Raw genomic sequence first — 12,341 nt, 5'->3', positions numbered from 1 at the left:
CCGCAATGTTTTATAATAACAAAATGCCCCGCCTTGCCACATAACATTTTCCCCCATCTTTTCTCGTAGGCTGGCCACCTTTTTGAAAAGCCAGCGGAACCTCCGAAAATTTCTGGTGCACCTAAATTAGCGGTACACTACATACAGGGCGGGGCGTTGCCTTCCCTTTATTATTCCTTGGTGTCAATGGGTACTAATGCTATTGGTAATTTGGGGAATGTGTATATATGAAACAGTGTGGCTCAGCACACTAATCCCCTAAACACCCAACCACAGAGGCCTGGTTTCAAGTACCACAACAGATACTTTAAGGCATCAGACAAATAGCGCTGCGACTCAGTACGCTTGTAGCGGGTATCTGAACAGGAGGATCAGGGTTTGAACAGCGCAGCGCTACTGGTTCACCAGAAAGTTTATTTGAATCGTGTCGGTCACTGCACGTTATAGTGCAGACCTTACATAGGGCTGTGTTTATTTAACCCACCTTTTCTCCTTTCGTTTGTCTCACCTGGGATAGTCAAAGAATTCCCTCTTAGGTGTGAAGTATGCGGTGGAGCCATCTGCTTAGCCCTCCACGCACCTGCAGGACACTCCTGTTTGAACAGCTCAGATTATGCAGGTAATGTCACTGTTAACCAGAGACCTTGTACGTCATTTCACCTCTCCAGGTTTCTAAAAGAACCTTGCTAACCTCCCATGTTACACGACTTGGCAGTGGAAAGGCCTCTCTGGGAGGAGGCGACAGATGTCCAGGATACGGAGGTTGTCGGTTTTCGGTGCAGTCTCAACCAGTGTCTCAGAATATCCAGGTGCATTATACAGCAGTTCGTCTGATACTGCAGGTAAAGGAGGCGGTCACGTCAGGTCCATCAGGGTTCGACGCTGATGACGAAATGGTCCAGTTTCGGATGAGCTGGGCAGGCTCCGGTAGGCGGCTTGCAGACACCCGCATACACAAGTTCAGGTATAAAACAATGTTTGTTTCTCTCATCCACTAGGGGACACTGGAGTCCTATACAGTAGGGGTGTGAAGCCTTGAACCGGAGGTGTGGCACAATCTTAAATTATCATTGTCTGCCGGCTCCTCCCCCTTCACATCCCTCCTCCCTCAGTTTGAAAAATTGTGCTGGAGGCACAATACGTGGAGCACTTGAGCTCCTGTCTAAAAACTAAAAGGGGGGCTGCGTAACCCTAATAAAGGGGGGACAAAGCTACCTGAGTTCAGAGAGACAAAGATCCCTATTGAAGGGACCTGCATCTCTCCACAGGAGATCCTCCAAAATAGTGAGTACTGGTCGTATAAGATTAGGCTAGGGTCTTTCAGTAGTAAAAGTTTTTTTTGTTTTTTCTCTAACGTCCTAGTGGATGCTGGGGACTCCGAAAGGACCATGGGGAATAGCGGCTCCGCAGGAGACTGGGCACATCTAAAGAAAGCTTTAGGACTATCTGGTGTGCACTGGCTCCTCCCCCCATGACCCTCCTAAAAGCCTCAGTTAGATCTCTGTGCCCGAACGAGAAGGGTGCACACTAGGGGCTCTCCTGAGCTTCTTAGTGAAAGTTTTAGTTTAGGTTTTTTATTTTCAGTGAGACCTGCTGGCAACAGGCTCACTGCATCGAGGGACTAAGGGGAGAAGAAGCGAACTCACCTGCGTGCAGAGTGGATTGGGCTTCTTAGGCTACTGGACATTAGCTCCAGAGGGACGATCACAGGCCCAGCTTGGATGGGTCCCAGAGCCGCGCCGCCGGCCCCCTTACAGAGCCAGAAGGCAGAAGAGGTCCGGAAAATCGGCGGCAGAAGACGTCCTGTCTTCAACAAGGTAGCGCACAGCACTGCAGCTGTGCGCCATTGCTCTCAGCACACTTCACACTCCGGTCACTGAGGGTGCAGGGCGCTGGGGGGGGCGCCCTGAGACGCAATAATAAACACCTTGGATGGCAAAAAATGCATCACATATAGCTCCTGGGCTATATGGATGCATTTAACCCCTGCCAAAATACATAAAAAAACGGGAGATAAGGCGGCCGATAAGGGGGCGGAGCCTATCTCCTCAGCACACTGGCGCCATTTTCCCTCACAGCTCCGTTGGAGGGAAGCTCCCTGGCTCTCCCCTGCAGTCACTACACTACAGAAAGGGTTTAAAAAGAGAGGGGGGCACAAATTAGGCGCAGTATTAACTATACAGCAGCTATAAGGGGAAAAACACTTATATAAGGTTATCCCTGTATATATATAGCGCTCTGGTGTGTGCTGGCAAACTCTCCCTCTGTCTCCCCAAAGGGCTAGTGGGGTCCTGTCCTCTATCAGAGCATTCCCTGTGTGTGTGCTGTATGTCGGTACTTTTGTGTCGACATGTATGAGGAGAAAAATGATGTGGAGACGGAGCAGATTGCCTGTAATAGTGATGTCACCCCCTAGGAGGTCGACACCTGAGTGGATGAACTGTTGGAAGAAATTACGTGACAGTGTCAGCTCTGTATAAAAGACAGTGGTTGACATGAGACAGCCGGCTACTCAGCTTGTGCCTGTCCAGACGTCTCATAGGCCGTCAGGGGCTATAAAGCGCCCGTTACCTCAGAAGGCAGATATAGACGCCGACACGGATACTGACTCAAGTGTCGACGGTGAAGAGACAAATGTGACTTCCAGTAGGGCCACACATTACATGATTGAGGCAATGAAAAATGTTTTACACATTTCTGATAATACGAGTACCACCAAAAAAAAGGGGTATTATGTTCGGTGAGGAAAAACTACCTGTAGTTTTCCTAAATCTGAGAAATTAAATGAGGTGTGTGATGATGTGTGGGTTTCCCCTGATAACAATTTCTAAAATGTTATTGGCATTATATCCTTTCCCGCCAGAGGTTAGGGTGCGTTGGGAAACACCCCCTAGGGTGGATAAAGCGCTCACACGCTTGTAAGGGCTCTATCCTCTCCTGAGATGGCCGCCCTTAAGGATCCTGCTGATAGAAAGCAGGAGGGTATCCTAAAATGTATTTACACACATACTGGTGTTATACTGCGACCAGCAATCGCCTCAGCCTGGATGTGCAGTGCTGGGTTGGCGTGGTCGGATTCCCTGACTGAAAATATTGATACCCTAGATAGGGACAGTATATTTTTGCCTATAGAGCATTTAAAAGATGCATTTCTATATATGCGTGATGCAGCGGAATATTTGCCGACTGGCATCAAGTCTAAGTGCGTTGTCCATTTCTACCAGTAGAGGGTTATGGACACGTCAGTGGTCAGGTGATGCGTATTCCAAACGGCATTTGGAAGTATTGCCTTATTAAGGGGAGGAGTTATTTGGGGTCGGTCTTTCAGACCTGGTGGCCACGGCAACAGCTGGGAAATCCACGTTTGTACCCCAGGTCACCTCTCAACATGAGAAGACGCCGTATTATCAGGCGCAGTCTTTTCGTGGATAAGCGGGCAAAAGGTTCCTCATTTCTGCCCCGTGACAGAGGGAGAGGAAAAAGGCTGCAGAAATCAGCCAGTTCCCAGGAACAGAAACCCTCTCCCGCCTTTGCCAAGCCCTCAGTATACGCTGGGGCTTTACAAGCAGAATCAGGCACGGTGGGGGGGCCCGTCTCAATGAATTTCAGCGCGCAGTGGGCTCACTCGCAAGTAGACCCCTGGATCCTTCAGGTGATATCTCAGGGGTACAAATTAGAATTCGAGACGTCTCCCCCTCGCCGTTTCCTAAAGTCGGCTTTACCGATGTCTCCTTCTGACAGGGAGACAGTTTTGGAAGCCATTCACAAGCTGTATTCCCAGCAGGTGATAATCAATATACCCCTCCTGCAACAGGGAACGGGGTATTATTCCACACTGTTGTGGTACCGAAGCCGGACGGCTCGGTGAGACCGATTCTAAATCTAAAATCTTTGAACACTTACATACAGAGGTTCAAATTCAAGATGGAGTCACTCAGAGCAGTGATTGCGAACCTGGAAGAAGGGGACTACATGATGTCTCGGGACATCAAGGATGCTTACCTTCATGTCAAAATTTACCCTTCTCACCAAGGGTACCTCAGGTTTATGGTACAGAACTGTCACTATCAGTTCAGACGCTGCCGTAGGGATGGTCCACGGCACCCCGGGTCTTTACCAAGGTAATGGCCGAAATGATGATATTCCTTCAAAGGAAGGGAATTTTAGTTATCCCTTACTTGGACAATTCCCTGATAAGGGTAAGATCCAGGGAACAGTTGGAGGTCGGGGTAGCACTATCTCAGGTAGTGTTGCTGCAGCACGGTTGGATTCTCAATATTCCAAAATCGCAGCTGGTTCCGACGACTTGTCTTCTGTTCCTAGGGATGATCCTGGACACAGTCCAGAATAAAGGTGTTTCTCCCGGAGGAGAAAGCCAGGGAGTTATCCGAGATAGTCAGGAACCTCCTAAAACCGAGCCAAGTCTCAGTGCATCAATGCACAAGGGTTCTGGGTAAAATGGTGGCTTCCTACGAAGCAATCCCATTCGGCAGATTCCACGCAAGAACTTTCCAGTGGGACCTGCTGGACAAATGGTCCGGGTCGCATCTTCAGATGCATCAGCGGATAACCCTGTCACCAAGGACAAGGGTGTCCCTCCTGTGGTGGTTGCAGAGTGCTTATCTTCTAGAGGGCCGCAGATTCGGCATTCAGGACTGGGTGCTGGTAACCACGGATGCCAGCCTGCGAGGCTGGGGAGCAGTCACACAGGGAAGGAATATCCAGGACTTATCAAAGCCAGGAAGGATGTAACCGCAAAAACATTATCACCGCAATTGGCGAAAATATGTTGCGTGGTGCGAGGCCAGTAAGGCCCGACGGTGGAAATTCAACTGGGTCGATTCCTACATTTCCTGCAAGCAGGAGTGTCTATGGGCCTGAAATTGGGGTCCATTAAGGTTCAAATTTCGGCCCTGTCAATTTTCTTCCAAAAAGAACTAGCTTCAGTCCCTGAAGTTCAGACGTTTGTAAAAGGGGTACTGCATATACAGCCTCCTTTTGTGCCTCCAGTGGCACTTTGGGATCTCAATGTAGTTTTGGGTTCCAAAAGACACATTGGTTTGAACCACTTAAATATGTGGAGTTACAATATCTCACATGGAAAGTGGTCATGCTGTTGGCCCTGGCCTGGGCCAGGCGCGTGTCAGAATTGGCGGCTTTATCCTGAAAAAGCCCTTATCTGATGTTCCATTCGGACAGGGCGAAATTGAGGACTCGTCCTCAGTTTCTCCCTAAGGTGGTTTCAGCGTTTCACCTGAACCAACCTATTTGTGGTGCCTGCGGCTACTAGGGACTTGGAGGATTCCAAGTTGCTGGACGTAGTCAGGGCCCTGAAAATATATATTTCCAGGACGGCTGGAGTCAGAAAATCTGACTCGCTGTTTATCCTGTATGCACCCAACAAGCTGGGTGCTCCTGCTTCTAAGCAGACGATTGCTCGTTGGATTTGTAGTACAATTCAGCTTGCACATTCTGTGGCAGGCCTGCCACAGCCAAAATCTGTAAAAGCCCATTCCACACGGAAAGTGGGCTCATCTTGGGCGGCTGCCCGAGGGGTCTCGGCTTTACAACTTTGCCGAGCAGCTACTTGGTCAGGGGCAAACACGTTTGCTAAATTCTACAAATTTGATACCCTGGCTGAGGAGGACCTGGAGTTCTCTCATTCGGTGCTGCAGAGTCATCCGCACTCTCCCGCCCGTTTGGGAGCTTTGGTATAATCCCCATGGTCCTTTCGGAGTCCCCAGCATCCACTAGGACGTTAGAGAAAATAAGAATTTACTTACCGATAATTCTATTTCTCATAGTCCGTAGTGGATGCTGGGCGCCCATCCCAAGTGCGGATTGTCTGCATTACTTGTACATAGTTATTGTTACAAAAATCGGGTTATTGTTGTTGTGAGCCATCTTTTCAGAGGCTCCTTCTGTTATCATGCTGTTAACTGGGTTCAGATCACAAGTTGTACGGTGTGATTGGTGTGGCTGGTATGAGTCTTACCCGGGATTCAAAATCCTTCCTTATTGTGTACGCTCGTCCGGGCACAGTATCCTAACTGAGGCTTGGAGGAGGGTCATGGGGGGAGGAGCCAGTGCACACCAGATAGTCCTAAAGCTTTCTTTAGATGTGCCCAGTCTCCTGCGGAGCCGCTATTCCCCATGGTCCTTTCGGAGTCCCCAGCATCCACTACGGACTATGAGAAATAGAATTATCGGTAAGTAAATTCTTATATTTTTCTCTCTATCTCTTATAGCTTTGCTGTTAAAAACTGTCTTGTATAACTCCCCTTTATAAAGACTAATCAGGGAAGGGCAGAGGAGGCAAAGCAGCAAGTGTGGCCGGCGCGTGGGAGCCCTAGTGCGGCGCGGGAGCTATCTCAGGGACTCAGCCTGTCTTTCCCTGTAAGCAGGAGGGGACGGCAAAGCAGCAAGTACTTAAACCCATCGCCGGAGCGGAGCACAGGTGCCGCTACAGGAGACGGACCCGTCGCGCGCGCCAGCCGGCGGCTCCAGGGCGCGCTGCACACTACAAAGACCCACGGAGAGCACAGGCGCCGCTACGGGAGACGGACCCGTCGCGCGCGCCAGCCGGCGGGTCCGGAGCGCGCTGTGTAGCGGCCACAGGGGACCAGTTAATGCAAGCACCTAAATGTTAAATAACAGTGCGGCACACATTTTTTTATAGGAAGGCCATGTTTTTTTTACGTTTTGGCGCCAGGCTGAGGTGAGGGATGGGTCCTCCCCCTCCCCCACCAGTAGTGTACATAGGAAAAAGGTTATTAATAAAGGAAATAACTCCCCCTGCTGCACGGCCTGGATAGTACATGCATTAAGATAGTAGAGAGAGTTAGGCAACAGCTCCCTCTGCTGGTGTAATGTGTATAGACAATATACGAGGATCTCCTGAAAAGTAATCAAACTTTACAAATTTATATTTTCAAGGGACGTCTGTTTCAAAGATCCCGGAGAAAATACACGGAAGCAAGCCAACTCTAACATCGTAGCTGATTTACAGTTGGGGTGTGAGGGTTGCGAGTCGGCTGGTGTTTTATTTTTTTTTATTTTTTTGGCCTGTTCCTTTTATAGAGAAAAAGGGGACAGGTAATTCCAGCCGGATCAAATACCTTCGCTTCCGTCATCTCCCAGTCTTTCTCTTCCTAGTTTAAAGGGTGAAAGCGTTGCGTAATACCCTGGTAAGGGGTTTTAAAAAAGAAAAACAACATGTCTAAGGCTACCAAGACCTCAAAGACCTGCTATGTTTGTACGAAATGTAACAAGAAGAGCACGCGGGTTGGCAGCTCCGGGGTGTGCGATTCCTGCTTAGACAAGGACGCTCCACCTGGGAGCAGTGCTCTGGCTAAGGCATGGGAGGACAACCTTGCTAATAGAATCTCCAAGGAAATGGCAGAATCCCGCAAACAGCAATCGGAATGGGCTGCGGGATTCTCAAAGACAATGGAGGAATTTCTCATCAAGTTAACGCCGCCCGCACACGCTGAGACGACTGTGCGCAAGGCTGTTAAAAGAGCTCTTCCTATTATACCAGAATCTGAGGAGGAAGAGAGTTTTCTTCTGGATACGGAAGAAGGTGGGTTAATTGAACCCAACCTAGACGCCTATTTTCCTGTAGAAGACTCGGCGATCTCGGGTCTGGATTCCTTAATTGACGCAGTAAAGGACATCCTAAGCTTTAAGGAAGAGGAAGTCTGGGAGCCGGAAGATTTCGATTTGTTCGAATCCCAGAAACCGCGTTCAGCAGCGTTCCCCATTCCTAAATCCCTCCAATCTCAGATGGAGGAGGCTTGGAAACAACCGGACAAACGTTTTCAATTTCCGAAACGTTTTCAGGTAACTTACCCCCTACCTAAGGGTGTAATGGACAAGTGGGAGTCTCCACCGGTAGTGGATGCTTCACTAGGAAGATTGTCAAAGGAGACAATCTTGCCAATTCCTAACGTAACTACTTTTCTCTGACGTCCTAGTGGATGCTGGGAACTCCGTAAGGACCATGGGGAATAGTGGTCTCCGAAGGAGGCTGGGCACTCTAGAAAGATTTATGACTACCTGGTGTGCACTGGCTCCTCCCACTATGACCCTCCTCCAGTTAGATTTTGTGCCCGGCCGATGTTGGATGCACACTAGGGGCTCTCCTGAGCCTTTAGAAAGAAAGTATAGAAATTAGGTTTTTTATTTTCAGTGAGACCTGCTGGCAACAGGCTCACTGCAGCGAGGGACTAAGGGGAGAAGAAGCGAACCTGCCTGCTTGCAGCCAGCTTGGGCTTCTTAGGCTACTGGACACCATTAGCTCCAGAGGGATCGACCGCAGGCCCAGCCTTGGTGTTCAGTCCCGGAGCCGCGCCGCCGTCCCCCTTACAGAGCCAGAAGCAAGAAGAGGTCCGGAAAATCGGCGGCTGAAGACATCAGTCTTCACCAAGGTAGCGCACAGCACTGCAGCTGTGCGCCATTGCTCCTCACACACACTTCACACTCCGGTCACTGAGGGTGCAGGGCGCTGGGGGGGGGCGCCCTGAGAAGCAATAATAACACCTTGGCTGGCAAAAATACCACAATATATAGCCCCAGAGGCTATATATGTGGAAAATACCCCTGCCAGAATATAGGAAAAAGCGGGAGAATAGTCAGCGGAAAAGGGGCGGAGCTATCTCCTGCAGCACACTGGCGCCACTTTTCCCTCACAGATCCGCTGGAAGGAAGCTCCCTGGCTCTCCCCTGCAGTCTACACTACAGAAAAGGGTAAAAAAGAGAGGGGGGGCACTAAATTTAGGCGCAGCATACATTTATATAAAAAAAGCAGCTATAGGGGACATAACTCAGTTAGTCCCTGCATTATATAGCGCTCTAGTGTGTGCTGGCATACTCTCACTCTGTCCCCCCAAAGGGCTTTTGTGGGTCCTGTCCTCTGTTGGAGCATTCCCTGTGTGTGTGCGGTGTGTCGATACGGCTGTGTCGACATGTTTGATGAGGATAATGATGTGGAGACGGAGCAGATGCCTTTAGAAGGGATGTCACCCCCTGCGGGGCAGACACCTGAGTGGATGAGCTTATGGAAAGAAATGAGTGCACGTATAGACTCCTTACATAAGAAATTTGACGACATGCCAAATGTGGGACAGCCGACTTCTCAGCTTGTGCCTGTCCAGGCGTCTCAAAGGTCATCAGGGGCTCTGAAACGCCCGCTACCTCAGACCGCAGACCCAGATGTCGACACTGATACTGACACCAGTGTCGACGACGATGAGTCTAACCTGATGCCCACTAAGGCCATTCACTGCATGATTGAGGCAATGAAAGAGGTGTTACACATTTCTGATATAACTACAGGTACCACTAAAAAGGGTATTATGTTTGGGGAGAAAAAACTACCTGTAGTTTTTCCCCCATCAGATAAATTAAATGAAGTGTGTGAAGAAGCGTGGGCTTTCCCTGATAAAAATTGGTAATTCCTAAGAAGGTACTAATGGCGTTCCCTTTCCCGCCAGAGGATAGGTCACGTTGGGAAACACCTCCTAGGGTGGATAAAGCGCTCACACGTTTGTCTAAAAAGGTGGCACTACCGTCTCCGGATACGGCCGCCCTCAAGGAACCTGCTGATAGAAAGCAGGAGGCGATCCTGAAGTCTGTATATACACACTCAGGCATTATACTCAGACCAGCTATTGCGTCAGCATGGATGTGCAGTGCTGCCGCCGCGTGGTCAGATAAACTGTCAGAAAATATTGACACACTAGACAGAGACACGATCCTGCTAACCATAGACCATATCAAAGACTCAGTCTTATATATGAGAGATGCACAGAGGGAGATCTGCCGGCTGGCATCTAAAGTAAGTGCATTGTCCATTTCTGCTAGGAGAGGCTTATGGACTCGCCAGTGGACAGGAGATGCAGATTCTAAAAGGCACATGGAAGTTTTGCCTTATAAGGGTGAGGAATTATTTGGGGATGGTCTCTCGGACCTAGGCCCTCATTCCGAGTTGTTCGCTCTGTATTTTTCATCGCATCGCAGTGAAAATCCGCTTAGTACGCATGCGCAATGTTCGCACTGCGACTGCGCCAAGTAACTTTACTATGAAGAAAGTATTTTTACTCACGGCTTTTTCTTCGCTCCGGCGATCGTAATGTGATTGACAGGAAATGGGTGTTACTGGGCGGAAACACGGCGTTTCAGGGGCGTGTGGCTGAAAACGCTACCGTTTCCGGAAAAAACGCAGGAGTGGCCGGAGAAACGGTGGGAGTGCCTGGGCGAATGCTGGGTGTGTTTGTGACGTCAACCAGGAACGACAAGCACTGAAATGATCGCACAGGCAGAGTAAGTCTGGAGCTACTCTGAAACTGCTAAGTAGTTAGTAATCGCAATATTGCGAATACATCGGTCGCAATTTTAAGAAGCTAAGATTCACTCCCAGTAGGCGTAGGCTTAGCGTGTGTAACTCTGCTAAATTCGCCTTGCGACCGATCAACTCGGAATGAGGGCCCTAGTTTCCACAGCAACGTCTGGGAAGTCAGCATTTTTACCCCATGTCCCCTCACAGCCTAAGAAGGCGCCGTTTTATCAGGTTCAGTCCTTTCGGACCCAGAAAAACAAGCGTGGAAAAGGCGGGTCTTTTCTGTCCAGAGGCAGAGGTAGGGGAAAAAGGCTGCAACAAACAGCAGGTTCCCAGGAGCAAAAGTCCTCCCCCGCTTCTTCTTCCAAGTCCGCCGCATGACGGTGGGGCTCCACAGGCGGAGCCAGGTACGGTGGGGGGCCGCCTCAAGAATTTCAGCGATCAGTGGGCTCGCTCACAGGTGGATCCCTGGATCCTTCAAATAGTATCTCATGGGTACAAACTGGAATTCGAGGCGTCTCCACCCCACCGGTTCCTAAAATCTGCCTTGCCGATTGCTCCCTCAGACAGGAAGGCGGTGCTAGCGGCAATTCACAAGCTGTATTCCCAGCAGGTGATAATCAAGGTACCCCTACTTCAACAAGGCCGGGGTTACTATTCCACACTATTTGTGGTGCCGAAACCGGACGGTTCGGTGAGACCCATTTTAAATTTGAAATCCTTGAACACATACATAAAAAAATTCAAGTTCAAGATGGAATCGCTCAGGGCGGTTATTGCAAGCCTGGACGAGGGGGATTACATGGTATCCCTGGACATCAAGGATGCTTACTTGCATGTCCCCATTTACCATCCTCACCAGGAGTACCTCAGATTTGTGGTACAGGATTGCCATTACCAATTCCAGACGCTGCCGTTTGGACTGTCCACGGCACCGAGGGTATTTACCAAGGTTATGGCGGAAATGATGATACTCCTTCGAAAAAAGGGAGTTTTAATTATCCCGTACTTGGACGATCTCCTAATAAAGGCGAGATCCAAGGAACAGTTGTTGGTGGGAGTAGCACTATCTCAGGAAGTGCTGCACCAGCACCGCTGGATTCTGAATATCCCAAAGTCACAGCTGGTTCCGACGACACGGCTACTGTTCCCGGGTATGATCCTGGATACAGTCCAGAAAAAAGTGTTTCTCCCGGAGGAGAAAGCCAGGGAGTTGTCATCTCTAGTCAGAGACCTCCTGAAACCAAAACAGGTATCGGTGCATCACTGCACGCGGGTCCTGCGAAAGATGGTAGCTTCTTACGAAGCAATTCCCTTCGGCAGGTTCCATGCCAGAATCTTTCAGTGGGACCTATTGGACAAATGGTCCGGATCGCATCTTCAGTTACATCGCTTAATAACCCTGTCTCCAAGAACCAGGGTGTCTCTACTGTGGTGGCTGCAGAGTGCCCATCTTCTGGAGGGCCGCAGGTTCGGCATACAGGACTGGGTCCTGGTGACCACGGATGCCAGCCTTCGAGGCTGGGGGGCAGTCACACGGGGAAGAAACTTCCAAGGACTATGGTCGAGTCAGGAGACTTCCCTTCACATAAATATTCTGGAACTAAGGGCCATTTACAATGCCCTAAGTCAAGCAAAATCCCTGCTCCTACACCAGCCGGTGCTGATCCAGTCAGACAACATCACGGCAGTCACCCATGTAAATCGACAGGGAGGCACAAGAAGCAGGATGGCAATGGCAGAAGCCACAAGAATTCTCCGATGGGCGGAGAATCATGTACTAGCACTGTCAGCAGTGTTCATTCCGGGAGTGGACAACTGGGAAGCAGACTTCCTCAGCAGACACGACCTCCACCCGGGAGAGTGGGGACTTCATCCAGAAGTCTTCCAGATGCTGGTAAACCGTTGGGAAAAACCACAGGTGGACATGATGGCGTCCCGCCTCAACAAAAAGTTAAAAAGATATTGCGCCAGGTCAAGGGACCCTCAGGCGCTAGCTGTG

Source organism: Pseudophryne corroboree, chromosome 6 (genome assembly GCF_028390025.1).
Source record: "Pseudophryne corroboree isolate aPseCor3 chromosome 6, aPseCor3.hap2, whole genome shotgun sequence".
Taxonomy (NCBI): domain Eukaryota; kingdom Metazoa; phylum Chordata; class Amphibia; order Anura; family Myobatrachidae; genus Pseudophryne; species Pseudophryne corroboree.
The sequence above is the reverse complement of the archived record's forward strand: the minus strand, read 5'-3'. Positions refer to the sequence as shown.